Raw genomic sequence first — 17,393 nt, 5'->3', positions numbered from 1 at the left:
GGCAGAACAGAACGAAACAGTTCAAGCTTCCACAGAAAAGATCGCAGGTCCATCAAATGGACATGGTGCAAAGAGGAGACTAAGTATATCACCAATAAAACAGAGGACTAAAGAAAATTTGAACGACGGAGAAAGGCCAAAGATGAAAGAGAAAAGAAAGGAAGTGTCTGTCGTGGTACCATCCTCAAGTGAAGGAAAAGACTTGGCCAAAGAGGAAAGTACCAGCGAGGCAGAATCGAAAAGAGAAGCAAAATTGAAAAGGAAAAGGATACCGAACAGGAGATATTCCGGTCCAGAATGGGCCTATGCAGTCAATGACGATTGGACTGATGAATTTGTATCTCTAAGCCTCGAGAACGAAGAAGAAGAGATACCAATAGAAAAGAAGAGTTTTATGGACAGTGTTGATTGAAAGGGTGATAAATGACATTGCTTGCTACAATCCAACGTGATACAAACAACCAGCTGAGACATTGCTAAACCGGATGAGACTCTTGCTGAACTGATAAAAGACTGAGTTATTGCCGAATTGAGATACAAACAACCAGCTGAGACATTGCTAAACCGGATGAGACTCTTGCTGAACTGATAAAAGACTGAGTTATTGCCGAATTGAGACAAATGCAGCTAACCAATAAGTGACTGGCCTCTTTAAGAAAACTGTGTGAACATTGCGCTCGTTCAGCTTTGTAACTGAATTGCTAAATAGTTTCTTTATAGGTGCTTCTAGCTCTCTGATTCTATACAGATCATGGCTACACAAAACAGTAGAGTGAAATATTGTAAATATGCGTGTATAGGCTTGATAATTGCATGTGTACTAATAATAATGGCAATAGTGCTTGGAATGCATGGAAAGGGTGAGAATGAGAGAATTGATGCTTCTACTTTTGCTCCTGTTACTGTCACTGAACTAACTGCATTGAAAAGACTAGAATTAGATGAGAGACACTTGCATGATAAGAAGGAGCTTTCGTATAACGTTTTCTATCGTTTGCTAACAGAATATGTTGAGACTATGGATGCGAAAGATTGTTATGTGTGTACACAGATACCGACATCAGTAAAGGAAGGGGTGACTTATCACCACATGCCTCTTACATACGGGATTACATGTAGTATAGTAATGTCTAGATTTTATGGTCAAACTAACATACAGTATTTTTACTCAAATTATGATGTTACCTTTGCATATGTTCCTATAATAGCGCAGCTAAGCCAGATTGCTAAAGATTGGGATGCTAAAATAATGAGGGAATTTTTCGAGCCAATGCAACCTTTTGAAACGGCTCACCCTCATAGGGAAAACCTTACCTGCTCGCTCTCTGCAGTAGAAATAAGCTTTTTAGATCGCACAGATGATAGAAGGGCACAGATGAATGCGAAATTAGAAAAGGAGCTAAGTAAGAGGACTTCAGTAGATCATTATGATTTTGCCGCAATAAAAACACAAGGGAGAATAGCTTTAGATGCTTGGCATGTAGGGAAATTTTGTATATATCGAGGTGAATCTTATTATGATAACATTTTCGTAGGAGCGAGTGAGTGTATACATACGTTTATCTTTAAGGCCAAATGGACATTCATGATGAACGGACTAGACCCTGTCATACCAGGTGTATATTACATTTGTGGGTATAATGCCTATTATCGTCTTCCGAAAGGATGGTGGGGAAGATGTTATTTGGGTATAGTGTTCCCAAAGGTTTATCAACTGGATGACCCATCGATGATTCCAAAGACATCTGGATCCCATCGTATCCAGAAAAGAGAGACCGCAGCTGCTGTGGTAGGAGATATATTTGGAGCCATGATTCCTTCATTGGGAGTTGTGTTGAATTCCATCAAAATAAGAAAGTTGTCTACTATAGTGGATAACATGTTGACAAAGTTTTCAGGTGCTATAATCCTGATAGATGCTGAACTTGCAGCGGAAAGAGCTATGACTCTTCAAAATAGGCTTGCTTTAGACATTCTTTTAGCAAAGGATGGCGGCGTTTGCAAAATGCTTGGTGCGCGCCACTGTTGCACGTATATTCCCGACAACAGTGTGAAAATTAAAACTATGCTTGCTAATCTAACAAAAGAGAGTGCAGACTTGAAGGAATTGAAAGAACCAGGAGTGTGGGAGAAGGTTGGAAAAGGACTTGCTTCAGTGGGAAATTGGATTGGGGGAATTTGGAATGGAATATTACTAAAAATAATACAGGGAATATTAATAGTACTGATTTGTATATTTGGAATTTGGGGAATAAAAAGGGGAATAATTATGATTATGGAAAGAATTAAGAGAAGGAAGGAAGAGAAAATGATGAAAAGAATGGCAGAAGAATACAAAGCGAAAACTAGGGGAATTAAAAGGAAAAGAGAACTGACAGAATTTTAATGGAATAAAATTTGTGGGAATAGTTTGTGTGATGACAAGTAGTCATCAGAGGAGGGATTGATGAAGCTGAAATGAAGGTTTTACATTTATTAGCGCATAAACGTAGAGTGAAAATAATCATGTGTGACTTTAACCGAACTAATAAAGATTGTACGGGGACAAAATGTGCCCTTAGAGTAGTTTGCCAACATTTATAAGCGTGCTTTATATAACGTGATGTATTAGAATTGCACTAATCCGACATAATCATAAACGTGTGCTACGATTTGCTTGTTTGAAATGTTTTAGCTTAGCATTACTTTAGTGCAGGCTTCGGCCTAGTTGTCTGGTCTCACGGTTTAGATGCTCGTATTTTTCCAATGTGCTAATAAACGTGTATTTTGCTTGAAGCTGTACTTTTCCACTGAGATCGTTCACATGCTTATCTTAAGGTTTCGTGACAGCCTGGCATTTTTCTCTTTGCTCCAAGGTCAATCTGCAGGTGCGGACAATGGAAGCTCTGAAAGTGAGTTAATTGGTATAAAATGTTGCAACTTACGTACCCGTCTCCAAGGATAATGTATGCTTAAGTAAAAACTTGAGAACTGTTGTTTTTGATTGGACAATTTGAAGTCAACCTATGAACCCTCCAATGGAAGACCCTACTGGATTTGAACTGTTGTCTATTTAAACCAGGTGCACGAGAAGAAAGTAGCCATTACCAGCCCGATACCCGCCATTTTGCAGGACATTGCAGCTATTATGGCCCACTTTGCTGCGACGCCATTTTGAAAGAGACTTTGAAGCTTTCTCTAATCGAGAGAAAGAGACTTTAAATGATTCTTGCCCTAGAGACTTTAACTTTGATCCCTATGCATGAAGTAGTAGTTTATCTTGCCGCCGTGAGGCAATTGCCCCGTCCACCCCTGCCCCTTTGCCCCGTCCCATGCTGATCGAGAAACGGTACCTGTGAGACGAAGACTTCCTTGAATGCTGATCGTAATTGGTAAATATGAAAGGAAATTGTACAATTGCATTGTGTTTCTTTTAGGTAACCAAACTGCTGATTTTTGATAAGAGCCCTAGTTAGGAGTTTTCCAAATTAATGTTGCTAAATTGTTTTTGCATGAAGTCCCACATGCCGATGCTAATTTGAGGTTAGAGGAGGATTCCTTTTGTTGCACGATGCAATTTGAGACCTTGTTATGCTGACTAAATGTATGCAATAAGTTCATTACAGATTATAGTATTAGTGATTTGCATTGCTATTATCGAATGCCTTGTTATTCAAATGCTGCATAGATTGCATCTTTTCCGCCGTTATGGACAGCTATTAATGTTCATTTATGTTTATCATTTGGTGTTGAGACACATCTATATTGTGCTAGCTTTGTTAATATAGGGAAATAAATTCACTAACTTTGAATAAACTGGTGTGGTTATTCCTGACTGAAAGGTCAGGGTTCGCCGAAATGTATTCTGGATTAATTGTTAAGTGTTATGTTGATCAAGGTATTGCTTATGTTCGTTATTGATTATCAATTACATTAAGTTGGCTGGTCTCGGGTGAAGAGAGTCCCACTTAGTCAAAAGATTCATCGGCCTAAAGAGCGTCCAAAGATACAAGTAAAATTATCAGTACGGATCGCTCTATCAGAGTTATAAGTAAAGTATTATTAACATTTAAGTTAAAAAGAGAGAAAAAAGTACCCGCTTAGTGGTTGATTTGTTTAAAGTGAAATCAGAAAACATGAGATTATTAATACCGGCTTTCCCCCTTAACCAAATTGTGTGTTTTTAGGCAAGCATGTTACTTCCCCAATCCACCTTTTTCTTCATTACTATGAAATTACTATGAAATACCTTTCAAATATGTGCTATCGGATATTAGCTGTATAAACACATATTGGGGCATATCTAAGAGCCCCTAGCGCCTCCTTCTGCCACATTTGCATATTTTATTTTTACACAAATGTGGCCCAACGAGGCCAAAAACATGGGGCCATATTTACAAAGTCGCGTAAAGCATGCATTGCGCCACTTTGTAACTCTTTGTGCTACATTATGCCCCGTTTGGGGGGTAAAAAAATGCCACAAGGAAATCCAGGAGATTTCCTTGCTGTCATTTTTTTCGCCACTTTTAAAGCCGGCTCAAAGCAAGTGTTAAAAGGAGGCTTCCATTGCGTACAATGGGCCTTTGGGTGCTTTGTAGGATTAGCGTCAGATTTTTTTTATGCTAATCCTGCAAAGCGCCGGACAAGCGTAAAAAATTCTGACGCTAGTCCCCTAACTACTGCCATGGTGGGCTGTATTTTAAATATGGCACACATATGATGGATTTAGGGGGGTGCTAAGGGGAGGAGGAAAAGTGGAGCTGACTGTGAGCAGTGCCATTTTTCTTCAATATGCCCCATTGTGCTTAATTTAATAGACTATAATGTCGCTCTGTCTATAAGAATCTGTGACATATATTGGATGCATTGACTTTCCTGTTAGTTCACTAAAGGCATTTTCCGGAGGGAGGGGGCAATAACTGTTCATAGAATATGTTTATAAATTATTACTTTTAATAAGTACCTCTCAGTGGAGTGATATATGTGACATTTTAACGTCAAAGCTTCCACATGTGAAAGAACTGTATTTTTTAGAATTTTTAAGAGAATTTATCATATTTACATAAGGTTTGTCTGATGTTTTACATGGAAACAGGGCTTGGTACATACACAGAGTCTTAGAGACAAGCCGGGCCCATATTAATTTGTTGATTCTCCCACTTCTAGTGGTTATGTAATGAAAGCCTAAAAGCTCAAATGTAAAAGTGTTGCGAGACAGAACAATCTGCAAAACATTATTAATCCCTAAAAAAACAATCATAACTATAAGCCAAGAATGAATTCAATTGTTAAGGGATAGAGCAGAATAGAGACTGAAGAAGAAAGTGAAAAGCAAAATAGTTAAAACAGTCTGTTAATTGAGTATTTGGACTTCAGAGCATGCCTGTTGTCTAGGTCTTGCTTGACAACATAGGTGTCAAGATTGCGGCGGTATGCATTCTAGAGTCTGCCCCCTCCCAGTCATGTCCGTTTTAATGGGTTGCTTTATGCGCCTGTCAAAAGGTTAATCCCTGATGTTGGAAAAGAAAAGACACGTTTATTATATCTAACTTTGGTGGTTCCAGTGTTACACAATATAACCATGTTGAACAAATGTTGTGCCAATGCTTGTTTGCAAGATCATATTGTATAATGTTTTCTACCAATGTTTGTTTACAAAAGGCTCCCTGGTTAAAGACCTGCTTACAGGTTTCTTTCATACCACATTTCTCAGGTGCAGTGATTGACAGCTCTCGTGGGTGTGGCATTGTCTATTTAAGCAGCCCTGCCCTTGGGGAGCTGCCCACTATTCTTCCGACTTCTGGAGGAGACAAATCTCTTCTATGCAGCTCCAGTGTTCTGCCGGGCAGCTCCGGGGAACCCTCCGGCAGGTTCCTTACAGCTGGTTAGTTGTTCTGCTTGCTTTGCGAGGACGGCTGTAGGCCGGGTTTGTGCTCGGGCAGCATTCGCGCTTCCCCACAGCATTTCCAGTCCCAGCTGCCCGCTCCTGCTACATGCTGGTTACACCGTGTTTTCTGAACTCTTTAAACAGGGTTCCACTGTCAGGTATTAATCATCTTATTCAACTCGTGGTGATCCAGAGCGGGTCACGCTCTGCATGGTAAGCGCTTCCAGGTGGCGACACACTTTTTTTTTCAATTTAGCGAATATACAGAAGTAGATAATTATAGCGTGAGCATTATAACGAGTTAGAAGTCTGGTTATTTTATTGCAGGTTCTCTAATTACTCATTGTTAGACTTGGCATCTTGTGGTGTGTTTCCCCTGTCTTTTTGCCTTCTGACCTGTTTTTATGGTATGCAGGACTCTGTTTTTGCTGGTTTAGTGTCTCTGCACACTTTACCACTGCTGATCACTGCTAAGGTGCAAGTGCTCCCTATGTAAATTGTATTGGTGATTGGTTTATTCATGTTTGGCATATCTGATTTACTAACAAGTCCTTAGTAAAGTGCACTATGTGTGCCCAGGGCCTGTAAATCAAATGTTACTAGTGGGCCTGCAGCACTGATTGTGCCACCCACATGAGTAGCCCTGTAAACATGTCTCAGACCTGCCACTGCAATGTCTGTGTGTGCAGTTTTAAACTGTCAATTCAACCTGGCAAATGTACCCACTTGCCAAGCCCAAACCTTCCCTTTTTGTACGTTTCAGGCACGCCTAAGGTAGGCCCTAGTTAGCCCCATGGACAGGGAGCAGTGTATGTTAACGTTAAGACATATACTGATGTGTTTTAAATGTCTTCGCAATGCATTACTGCCAAATACGTATTCACTGTTGCAAGGCTTATCTCTCTCATAGGTTAACATGGAAACAACCTTTCAATATATTTTAAATGCCGTTTCCCATTGGGAGCAGATGGAGATATGGAGTGTGGGGTTTCTGAAGTCACAATTTAAAAATACATATTTTGGTAAAGTTGTTTTTTTGATTGTCAGTCTGAAAATGCCATTTTTAGAAAGTGGGCATTTTCTTGCTTGACCATTCTGTGCTTCTGCCTGCTTGTGTATCCCATGTCTGGGTCAGACGGACAGTTGGGCTGTTGTGAATTCCCTCTAGACAGTGACACAAAGGGAGCTGGGGTGTAGCCTGCATAGCCTGATGAGTCTCCTGGTCTAGGGTGGGGAGGGAGGAGCTGATACATACTGCTGAAAGGGCTGTGCCTGTCCTCACCCAGTGCAGTCTCTGACCCCCTGGAGTGTGTCTGGGGCCAGACCTGGCAAGGCAGAATCTTGTGAACGACAGAGACTTTCATTTGAAGTTTGCCTACTGCAAAGAGAGAAAGGGGTATAAGAAGTGAACTTAAAACCTCAGACTTTTTAGAACCCTTCTGGATCAAGAGGAACCTCTGCCAAGGAGAAGAGTGGAAGAGCTGGAGGAGGAGTGCTGCCCCTTTGCTGTGTGTGCTTTGCTGGGTTGGCTGCAGTTGCTGCTTCTGCCTTAAAGACGGCAAAGACCGGACTTTGCTGTGTATCCTGCTTGTGACGTTTCTCCAGGGGCTTGGAATAGGACTTGCCTCCTGTTGGTAGTCTAAGGGATATCAAAGACTTCAGCTTTATCTGCCTACAGTACTGGGAACTGTGTGTTTTGTGCTGCAACAGAAGAAAAACACTGTGATGCTGCCAATGACACAGCTGACTGCACCGTGACCTGGCGATGCCACATAGAGCCGTGCCCCACGTCGCACAGCAACCCTGGTCTCACCACCACCTGACGGCGTCACCAAGCAGCTGCTTGCACCATGACCCGTGGGCCCCACACTCCACATAGCCTTGCTCACACTGCAACCTTGGTATCCCCGATGATGCCACTCCACGCTGACACTGATGCCGCTGCCTGCACAGTGGCCTGAGGACACCACTCATGAGGTACGCATAGCACTGTCCCATCCGCACCGCAGCCCTGGTCCACCAATGTCAGCACCATCAACTCCAGTGTCAATAACAGATGCCCCTGTCTGCACTGCGACCCGTGGGTGCTGTACAGAGCCCTCTCTGCGCCGCACCACCGCCTTGGGCCTACCAACGGCAGTGCTTCAGAAACAACTACAAGGCTGCCTGCACCGTGACCTGGAGAAACCACCCCACTTCACACGCAGCCCTGGTCTCACCGACGCCACAGGATGCTATCAGCTGCCTGCACCATGAACTGTGGGCAACGTTGCACCATCCCAGTTTGCACCATAGCCCCGACACCATCCACGCCAGCACTCCTGGCCTCGTCATCAGCCCAGAGTTCGATCTGCAATGCGTGTGACTTCAAGGGCCCGATGACCCCCACACTGACCTCTGGAAGCGACACCTGCGATGCCAGCGACACCATTCTCCGGATCTCATTGGAAGGATCACATCACCCTACATTTCCAAGGTACTCTTTGTGGGTCTTCCTGACATTTAGCTGGCTTGCTACGCCGTGGCCGGTCTGAACTGTTGGATTTGTTGTTCACAACAAGATGGAGCTACCAACTTCAAGGAACTGTATTTTTAAGTTAATTCTTGCAAAATTCATAACTTTATTACTGTATGTTGGATTTTTCTCATTTCGGTCTTGTTTAACACAGATACATATTGGCCATTTTTCTAAAACTGGTGTGGTGTCCTTTTGTACTGTTTTCACAGTATTACTGTGTGTTATTTGCAAATGTTTTGCACATTGCCTTTCAGATAAGCCGGACTGCTCATTCCAAGCTACCAAGGGGTTGAGCAGGGGTTATCTGAGCTGGGTATCTCCCTTATCCTGACTAGAGTGAGGGTCCCTACTTGGACAGGGTGCAAACTGACTGCCAACTAGAGACCCCATTTCTAACACTCATAAGGAGAATTGCGCTTAGTTTTATAACAGCTGAATACAAGGAGGGAGCCTGACCTTTTGTTTTACATCATGCACATCAGAATACTTGAATTATTAATCACATTTCTTAAGGAGAACGAAGTCCCAAGATACATTAAGAGTTGTCTGCTCAAAAGAGAACCCTTAATACAGAATCTGAGAACACGTAAGCCTGATATACAAGTATACAGTTATTATTTGTATGCTTAACTATTTTACTTTTAGGCCTTCTTCCCCAGCATCCCCTTCCCAATCCCTTCCTCTCACCTGGTCCCTCTGATGTTCAATGCTGTAAATGCAACCTGACTTGGAGCTGGCTGCAGAAGAGCCCATAATCTCATCATGCATACCCTGTGGAAGTTTTTGGCAACTGTTACAATAGGTATCTTCTCAACTTATTGCTAAAAAACACACAGCGCATGCTTTAGCTCCTCGCAGTGAAGAATTTCTCTCTCATCTTAGCGTATTGGCACTTTGGTATATCAGCCGCATCTTGTGGACTGCTTGCATCGCAATGCCTAAAGATTTGTTTTAGGTCTCAATAGTACATTGAATCATCACACATTACATTTCTGATCTCACAGAGCAAAAAATAATAATTTCAAATCATTTCCAAAACATATCATTATTTGGAATGGCCATTGGTCAGCTCCTTGCTAATCATTGGATGTCTTTGCTGTCCATCTCTGCTTTTGATTAAAAAGCTTCCCTCTGTATTCCTGTGTTTGTCCCGCCTAAGACACAAAGACAACAGGTACCAACAGAGATTGGTGACTGCAAAAGAGTATCCCCTCAGTGCAAGAAGGTCTAAGCCTATATTGAAGCATGCCACAATATGTGACTCTTTAGGCATCAGACACAGTACAGTATTAGGAAAGCCAGATCCTATTAGGCAGGTACATCTTGCTGTATGTTCACTTAATGATAGTGGGGACTAGTGTGAGCAGTCTAAAATCTGGAAGTCAGATTTGACCCAGAACTGAGCATGAGGGTTCACTATAACCCAGTGGTGCTGGCATACATTTGCTGTATCAAGCAAATTAAGCCTGTACTTACATCACTCGCAGTGAAGGACAGGAATGCAGCAGTAGTAGTCACCGTTACATTCTAACTGTGTTACAGCAATGGTGTGATTAGGTCAATTACTTACTTCAATTGGTCCAAAACAAGGCAGTCATATGTACTTTGGGAATGCCCAAAAGAGGATAGGGAGTGAGCCAGAACTCATACATACGAAAAGAGAGAGAGAGAGAGAGAGGCCAGCCCTTTGGAAAAAAAATGGTATATTGGGCATCCCCAAAATTAACTAAGGCTAGTTATAGCGCTGCATTCCTTTACATGATGCAGAGTGTTAATGGAAGGAAATAAGGGCCTAACTCCAAAAATACAAACAAAGAATGGCCTAAAACAAGGCAGGCCATTTCTCCCCTTACACTTCTCTTAGTACCTTTGTGATTTACATGTACAATTTGTAATGTGTTGCATCTTACGATTTATATATCTTAATGTATGCAGATAATGTGGTTTTATTTGACATTACACCATTAGGCCCACAGTGCAGTGTAATTTGAAACTTTTGAATGAGTATGCAGAAAAAATCACTTAAAAATGAATATTTCTAAGACTAAAGTAATGGCTTCAAAGGAAGAAGCACCATTGTGCATTTAGTTGGCATATAGGTGGGATACCATCAGAAATGGCAAAATCATACACTTACTTAGGAAAAAGTATTTTGTCAAAACCTTGATGATAAAGAACACTACCCACACCTAGGAAATAAGGCCTTAGGGCAAGCGGTGGCCTTAAATCACTTATATAAAGCTTCAAGAACGACATATTTTCAAGAAATATTAGAAATATATAGTGTAAAAATCCCTTCGACCCTCATCTATGCTCTACAAAATACACCTATAAGGCAATGGACATTTTTGAATCAACAGAAAAGAAAGATTCTCTGTAAATTGGCAATATTGAGCCAAGCAGTCCTTGTGCAGGCCCAGTAATTAAAATTCGATCCTAGAAGCTCACTTGCCATTGCAATGGCAAATAAAATGTGCTGGGCCTACTGTTTATTTAAATCAACGGAAGGCACACTTACAAATATTCTGAGGAAGGAAACCCTTGTAACACTTAAAAAAAACCTTTAACAAAAATGTACAACTGAATAAATAAATTGGAATGTGAGGTCGAATTTTTATCTGCTTAGACCTCTTTCGCAAAAACTCTGTTCCAAGATTAAAGGCCTCATTACGAGTTTTGCAGCCCCACGGCGGCACCACCAAACCCATGGATAGAACGCCACCACTATGGCGGTGGTGTCCCCCCACCCTATTACAATGTTCACACTGGTCTGACTGGTGGGAACATTGCAATAGAACTTTCCCGCCGATCAGACTGGCAAGAACAGTGCTAAAGGACCTGAGTGCTATCTCGTAGCACAGAGGTGGCCGACCAGCACCCTTGGAATGTGGATTGCCTGCAAAGCAGACAGTGCACATTCCAATGGTGCTGGGCCGAGGGGCCTTGAACTGCACATACCATGCATGGGCATTGCAGGGGCACGTCTGTAGCCCCAGCACACTCTCGTCACTAGCCTTTCCATGTCAGAGAAACCACCGTGGAAAGGCTGGCGGTAAGGGTAGTTATGAACAGCCAGGTGGCGCTGATTTCAGCACCTCCTTGGCTGAGTACAACTCTGACTCCCATCATGCCGCCGTGAACCATGTTCTTGGCAGGGGTGGGGCCCCCCTAGCAGGTCCACCCGCAAGGTTTGTAGTTGGGCAGTCGGACTGTCAATGCAAGTCTGACAGTCCTTGGATCGCCACATTTGTAATGAGGCCCTAAGTCACTTAAATGACATCAATCGTATACATTTAAAATTATATGAATCATTGACGGTTATTCTAACTATAGTCCACAAAAGTATTTATCTTGGTGTTGGGGAGACTATTCTGCTACTCAGGTTAGGTGCTACCACTTAAGGGGGATTCAAAATTTAAGACACACACTTGATATTTGCCCTGCAGTTTAAGTAGCACATCATCAATATATAACTCCTTTATATTTTAAATTTAGTATAACAAATACAAATGAAATATTCAATTTTATAATGTCATCACCAAATATATATCTGTGTTATAATGTATTTACTTTTTTAAAATCCTTTTTTAAATTGTTTCAAATATGTTATGCATGCTTATTATTGGACTCTGCACTATTATGGTAACCTGAATTTATATTTTTGATCCCTTATGGATCTTAATCAATACATTTTGGCTTGACTTGTCTTCAGAGAGAGAGAGAGACAGTGAGAGACAGAGAGAGATACAAAATACTAAGGGATTGAGCTGTTCAAAGTGAAGTAACAAAAAGTAGGAATTTATAAGAGAGAAGAATGACAGGGCTAGAGAGAGAAACGTGTACGCGGACATTTTTGACATCAGTTTAAACATATCAATTTAAAGTTAACAAATTGAGGTATAGTAAAAAAAATAAAGATAGTTCAAGAAACAACCGATCTTTCTTCCATTTTAATTTCATTCCCCTTTGGCCACGTAATTCTTCTCACTTGCTCCCGATTCACCTTTTAAAAGCGCCCTGGTGCTAGCCGGCACCTGATATTTTTTAATGAAAAGATTATAGTAAATTATTTTAGTAATGCTAATTGCATGCATTTTTTTACATCCCCCTGCCGCCTCAAACCGATCAAGGACCTGTGGCACCACAAAGAGCTAAGAGCCAGGTTTCATTTACAAAGGCATCCAAACCATCAAACAAGCCACCTTTACACAAATGTCGAAAGATGATCTAATTCTGAAATTATTGTTTTTGACTTGCAGAGTCGTTCAGGGTCCTGGAGCAAAAAGCACGCCCCATGGTTCATTAAGCATAACATCTCTGAAGTGCCTTGGCAACATGGGGTTGAAGATATTAATGTATGCACGCAGGCGGCACATGACGCCACATCCTGCAATATGCCCTGATGCATGCTGTTGTGGAGCAGTAACTCTCACAAGAGATCTTGCCACCAGCTGTCAGCTGGAACCTGTCAACCCGAACCTATCACACTCGGTGCGTTTCTTGAATCTGCAATCAGCACAGAAGAGCCTGGAACTCGGTGAATGTTCCACTTTCAATAAGAAGGTGACTAGACCACTCTTCATAATTCCATCTGCAAGCAGTGTGCATCCCTATACCCTTCACGAAGCTATGATGTAACAGATACTAGTATCAGCTTAAGAAACCCCTATAAAAAAACGAAGAACGGCTTTCTCATTTCGTTGCTTATAATTACAGTGTTAACGATTGGCAGATACACCATCACGGATGAATTAATTTGCTATTTTTTCACTTTTAGGATTACAAAGGTGCCCTTTATATTTGTACTAAACAAGGGCATGGAAGTGACGTCTATGGGTCATTTACCCCTCGTGCAGGCAGACTTATTAATGTGATAATACAGGTACAGAAGTGACCACTGCGGGGGCAAAATTTGATGTTGATTAAGTAAAAGCAGAGACAGTGGACAGTGTTTTTATGCATTGTAAAATAAAAAACCTAGTGCACCCTCATAATGTCTACACATCATTGGCATAAGACACACATGTCAAACAAACTGGAAGCATTGAAAGCAGTGTCTGATATAAAAGTAGGCAGCCATTCAGAAAGTTAAGGGGTCAATAGTCTTGGGAAGTCACATTTTCTTTTTTTTTCTTTTTTAGCTTTCTAAACAGTGTATTTCATCATTAGACTGAAGAGATGTTTTTAAAGTTTTTATTTATATTTCATATTCACTAGTTAGCCACTCTAACATTTGTTTCTCCAGAAGAAATGGCATGATTCCAATCAATCTAATACCTGAATTCTTCATTTTTCTGTGACAATGATTTGCCAATGGTATCACTGTTATTTTGAAAACTACTATCAATTCTGTGACTACAAAATCTGTTTAAAGGTTGTGAAGCAACATAAATCTATGTGTAATATGTGATCAAGACATTACTGCTGCAATAACCATCGCAGAGAATTTCAGGGTCCCCTAGTATCCTCTTTATATACACCTTTTTCCAGCATTTGAATATGAAGGACACAAATTTAGGTTGTGTGGCACTGGCTTTTATGACCATTTCCACCTACTGATCTCTCTTCTCCCTGTCTGGTATATCAAGTAGGCCTCTTTTTCTGTATACTTTAAAGACTAAAGTCCCGATTACGAGTTTAGCAGTCAGACGCCAGAGTGCCATGCTGGCGGTCACTAGCCTGCCGTATTATGACATATACAGGCAGAACCGCCACCCGTCAAGCAAAAAAGCAGACTACCAGTGGCGCAGCAGTCTGCTATCTAGGCAGTCTGACATCCTGCGCCATCAATGCTGTGGCCAGATGAGAGGCTATTACAAACAAACAGTCTCTGTGGGGGTCCCCTTGAGGTGGCAAGCAATGCCGGCTGACCACAGCATTGCGCACTCAGCAATGCAACATACAAGTGCCTATTGGATGAATTAAAAAACAACACAGCTGACACATATTGGCCCAGTGGATACACCTGCAAATCACAGCATGAAACTCACCCCTTCCCAGACCGCAATCCTTTGCATCTCTCCTGGAAGACGAAGAACACAGACCGCTGTTTTATGACTTTTCCACAGATTAAGCATTCCTTTTTTTCACCATCCCATTTAACACTTTGCACACACTTTTGTCCATTCGCTCCCTATTGCACGCCCCTGTTAATTAAATCACTGTCACCCACTTTAGTTGTCCACCATGTCACATCCTAAAATTTCCCCTTTTTCTGAAGAAGATTTGAGAATCATGGTGGATGAAATCATAACAATAGAACCACAATCGTTTGGAGCCCAAGTCCAGCATACTCCTCTCAGTAGGAAAATTGAACTGTGGCAAAGGATTGTTGACAGAGTGAATGCTTCAGGTACCACCCTGCGCACAAAGGCTGTTGACTAGGAAGAGGTGGGATGAACTGAAGGGCACAGAGCTTTCCCTGGTGTTCATGCAGCAGTTGGAAGCCAACAAGACATGTGTGGCTCTCCCAGTGCCCCATTAATACTCTTTCACTGGGATGAGGTTTTGCTTGACAGGAATACCTGCGGGAGCAGAGTCTGGTAAGATACAACAAAAAAACTGTTGTAAAACTGCAATGTCCTACATGCTCACAGCTCAGCTTTTGCCACTGTTTTGTTTACGTACTTCATCAATATTCAATTCCCAGAGTATCGGAGATGTAATACTGTCAATGAGTATTGTTGGACCCAGCATCACAGCCACTAAGGCCCATCACATGCCATAAGTTGAAATGGAGCCCCTAAGGTTTTCAATGTAAAAAAATCATCCCAGGACTCATGGTATGTGTCAACATGATCTTGTTATATTGTTCAGCACACAGGCTGTTAAGATGCCAGTAACATTAAAAGTGAGACATTACCATATTACACTACGTAGGCCACAACATATACTGGTACAGACACCCAGACATTGTAGGAATGGACACATCAGACAGTGTCCTGTTACATAGGCAACAATTCGATATGGTTGATGTCATCAGGTGGAGCCAGATCCTCTAGCTCTCAAAAGAAAGTCCACCTCATAGGATGCAACACCCAGAAGGATGGCAGTACATTTCACAGGGCCATCACAATCCATTGCTTCTGCAGCTGGTGGTATGGCATAATTAACTATCAGTGATGTGCCACAGGCACTTTGGCCAACAGTGATTAAACACATTAACAGCTACACACAGTTCATACCAAAAGACTGTTTAGCCAATGTCAAAGGGGACTGACATGAAATTGTCCTACCACAGCGTTTTAACTTACCACATGATGACACACATGATGCATCATGGCCACCATACAACAATGAACAGGTCCAATGGAGTCTTCTGCACTTCCGTCCTATCACTATGCAAGCTGTCTTGACAAAGGTTCTGTACATCCAAAGTCTGTGATGCACATTCCCAAGAAAAATCCATGTCCACTTTGTTTGTCCCAACAGCACAATGTACCTGTCAGTGTCACAACTCTGAAATGCCCAAATGAATATCTCATGATGAAGATACCTGAACAAAGAACAAATCGAGGAGTAAAGGTATGAAAGCATACATATGAAACAAGTCACATAGCAAACGTCTGGACATCAAAGTCATTCCATAAAATCAGACACAAACAAAGCAACATCGTCAGAATGTGAATGTGTCAAAAGCTTGTTCATGAAACTACCTTTTGCATATTTTGCATGAGTATCAGCTCCCTAACTATTACTAAAAAGATACTCTACACATTATAACAACCACAGTTCATTGTATAGTCAGTCATGACATCTCATGACATCCTACTATACCACAACTTGTATGGGGAATACTTGGAGCCGGCTCCTCTGGCCCGTTTCACAAGTAAGTAAGTCACCGACTTGGTGATCAAATTGTAGGCATGTAAAGTGGTAGTGACAGTTGAGTGTTTAGAGAAGGGTGAGGGAGTTCCCTTTACGGACTAGGTGGTCTTACACACATTATAGTGTTATGCTTCATCATTTGACCACCTACTCCCACCCAGGTAAGATGATACCACCTGGGCGGACTCAACCTCGTTGTTAAAAGAACACTGAGGGAGTACTGACATTTTATCTTTCTGGATAAAGCGGGGATCCAGTTGAAGGGGAATAACTGCTAAAATTACTTCATGAATCACCTGTATAACTCAATCCTTTAATAACGATGTTTGTTGGTAAGATTAAAAACAATAAGAGACAATCTTGAACATAATGGTTCAAGGTGTCATCCAAAATGATGTGTCCAACATGTTTCTGCCCTCTCCTATAGCAGAACTGGTCTGGGGCATTCATCAGGGCCTAGGATCCCTCCTGTATATGGGGATGGCTGGCTCAGCTAAAACGTGAGCACATACATTGACATGCACACTGGGCCTACCTGTTCAAGGTAACTGAGGAAGGCCTAAAAGGGAGAGAAATAGTGAATTGAAATTGACTTACCAAAACATCGTGCACAAGGTGCATTTGAAAACGCACTACGAATAACTGCACACTAGTGTGTAAAAAAACATGCTGTGGGTCACACAAACAACCATGCAAAGCTATTTGAAAATCTGTACTTGGCTTGTGGTAAAGCCCTAAGAAATACACACATAGCACAGGGTCTCTTATCCTATAGTGTAGAGGCAAATTGCTTCAGGTCTGGGAACAAGGGGAGGGGAGTTGCCCCTTGTAGTCACACTCTGTGGAGGAACAATGGTCTGGATCAGGGAGGACTGGCAGAAGGAAGAAGCAGTAATAGTCAAAGAAATTGACAGTCCTTCACTCTATAACTGGTACAAAGCTTGTCTAGAGCCTAGAAAACGGGGTACAGCTCATATAAAACACAATTATTCTCTGTCATTATGGAAGAAAACAGGGTTACCTACAAGGATACAAACAAAGTGGAAGCCCGTTAGGCTTCATGGTCACATAACAAGACAACATATAAAAAGACAGATGATAAACATCTTATCTGGTTAGGTCCCCAAGCGTATTCATGATGTGGCTCCTAGGGGGGTATATATAGTGCGTCCACCTCGTCCG

Source organism: Pleurodeles waltl, chromosome 10 (genome assembly GCF_031143425.1).
Source record: "Pleurodeles waltl isolate 20211129_DDA chromosome 10, aPleWal1.hap1.20221129, whole genome shotgun sequence".
In the NCBI taxonomy this organism is placed as follows: Eukaryota; Metazoa; Chordata; class Amphibia; order Caudata; family Salamandridae; genus Pleurodeles; species Pleurodeles waltl.
Note: the sequence above shows the minus strand (reverse complement) of the source record.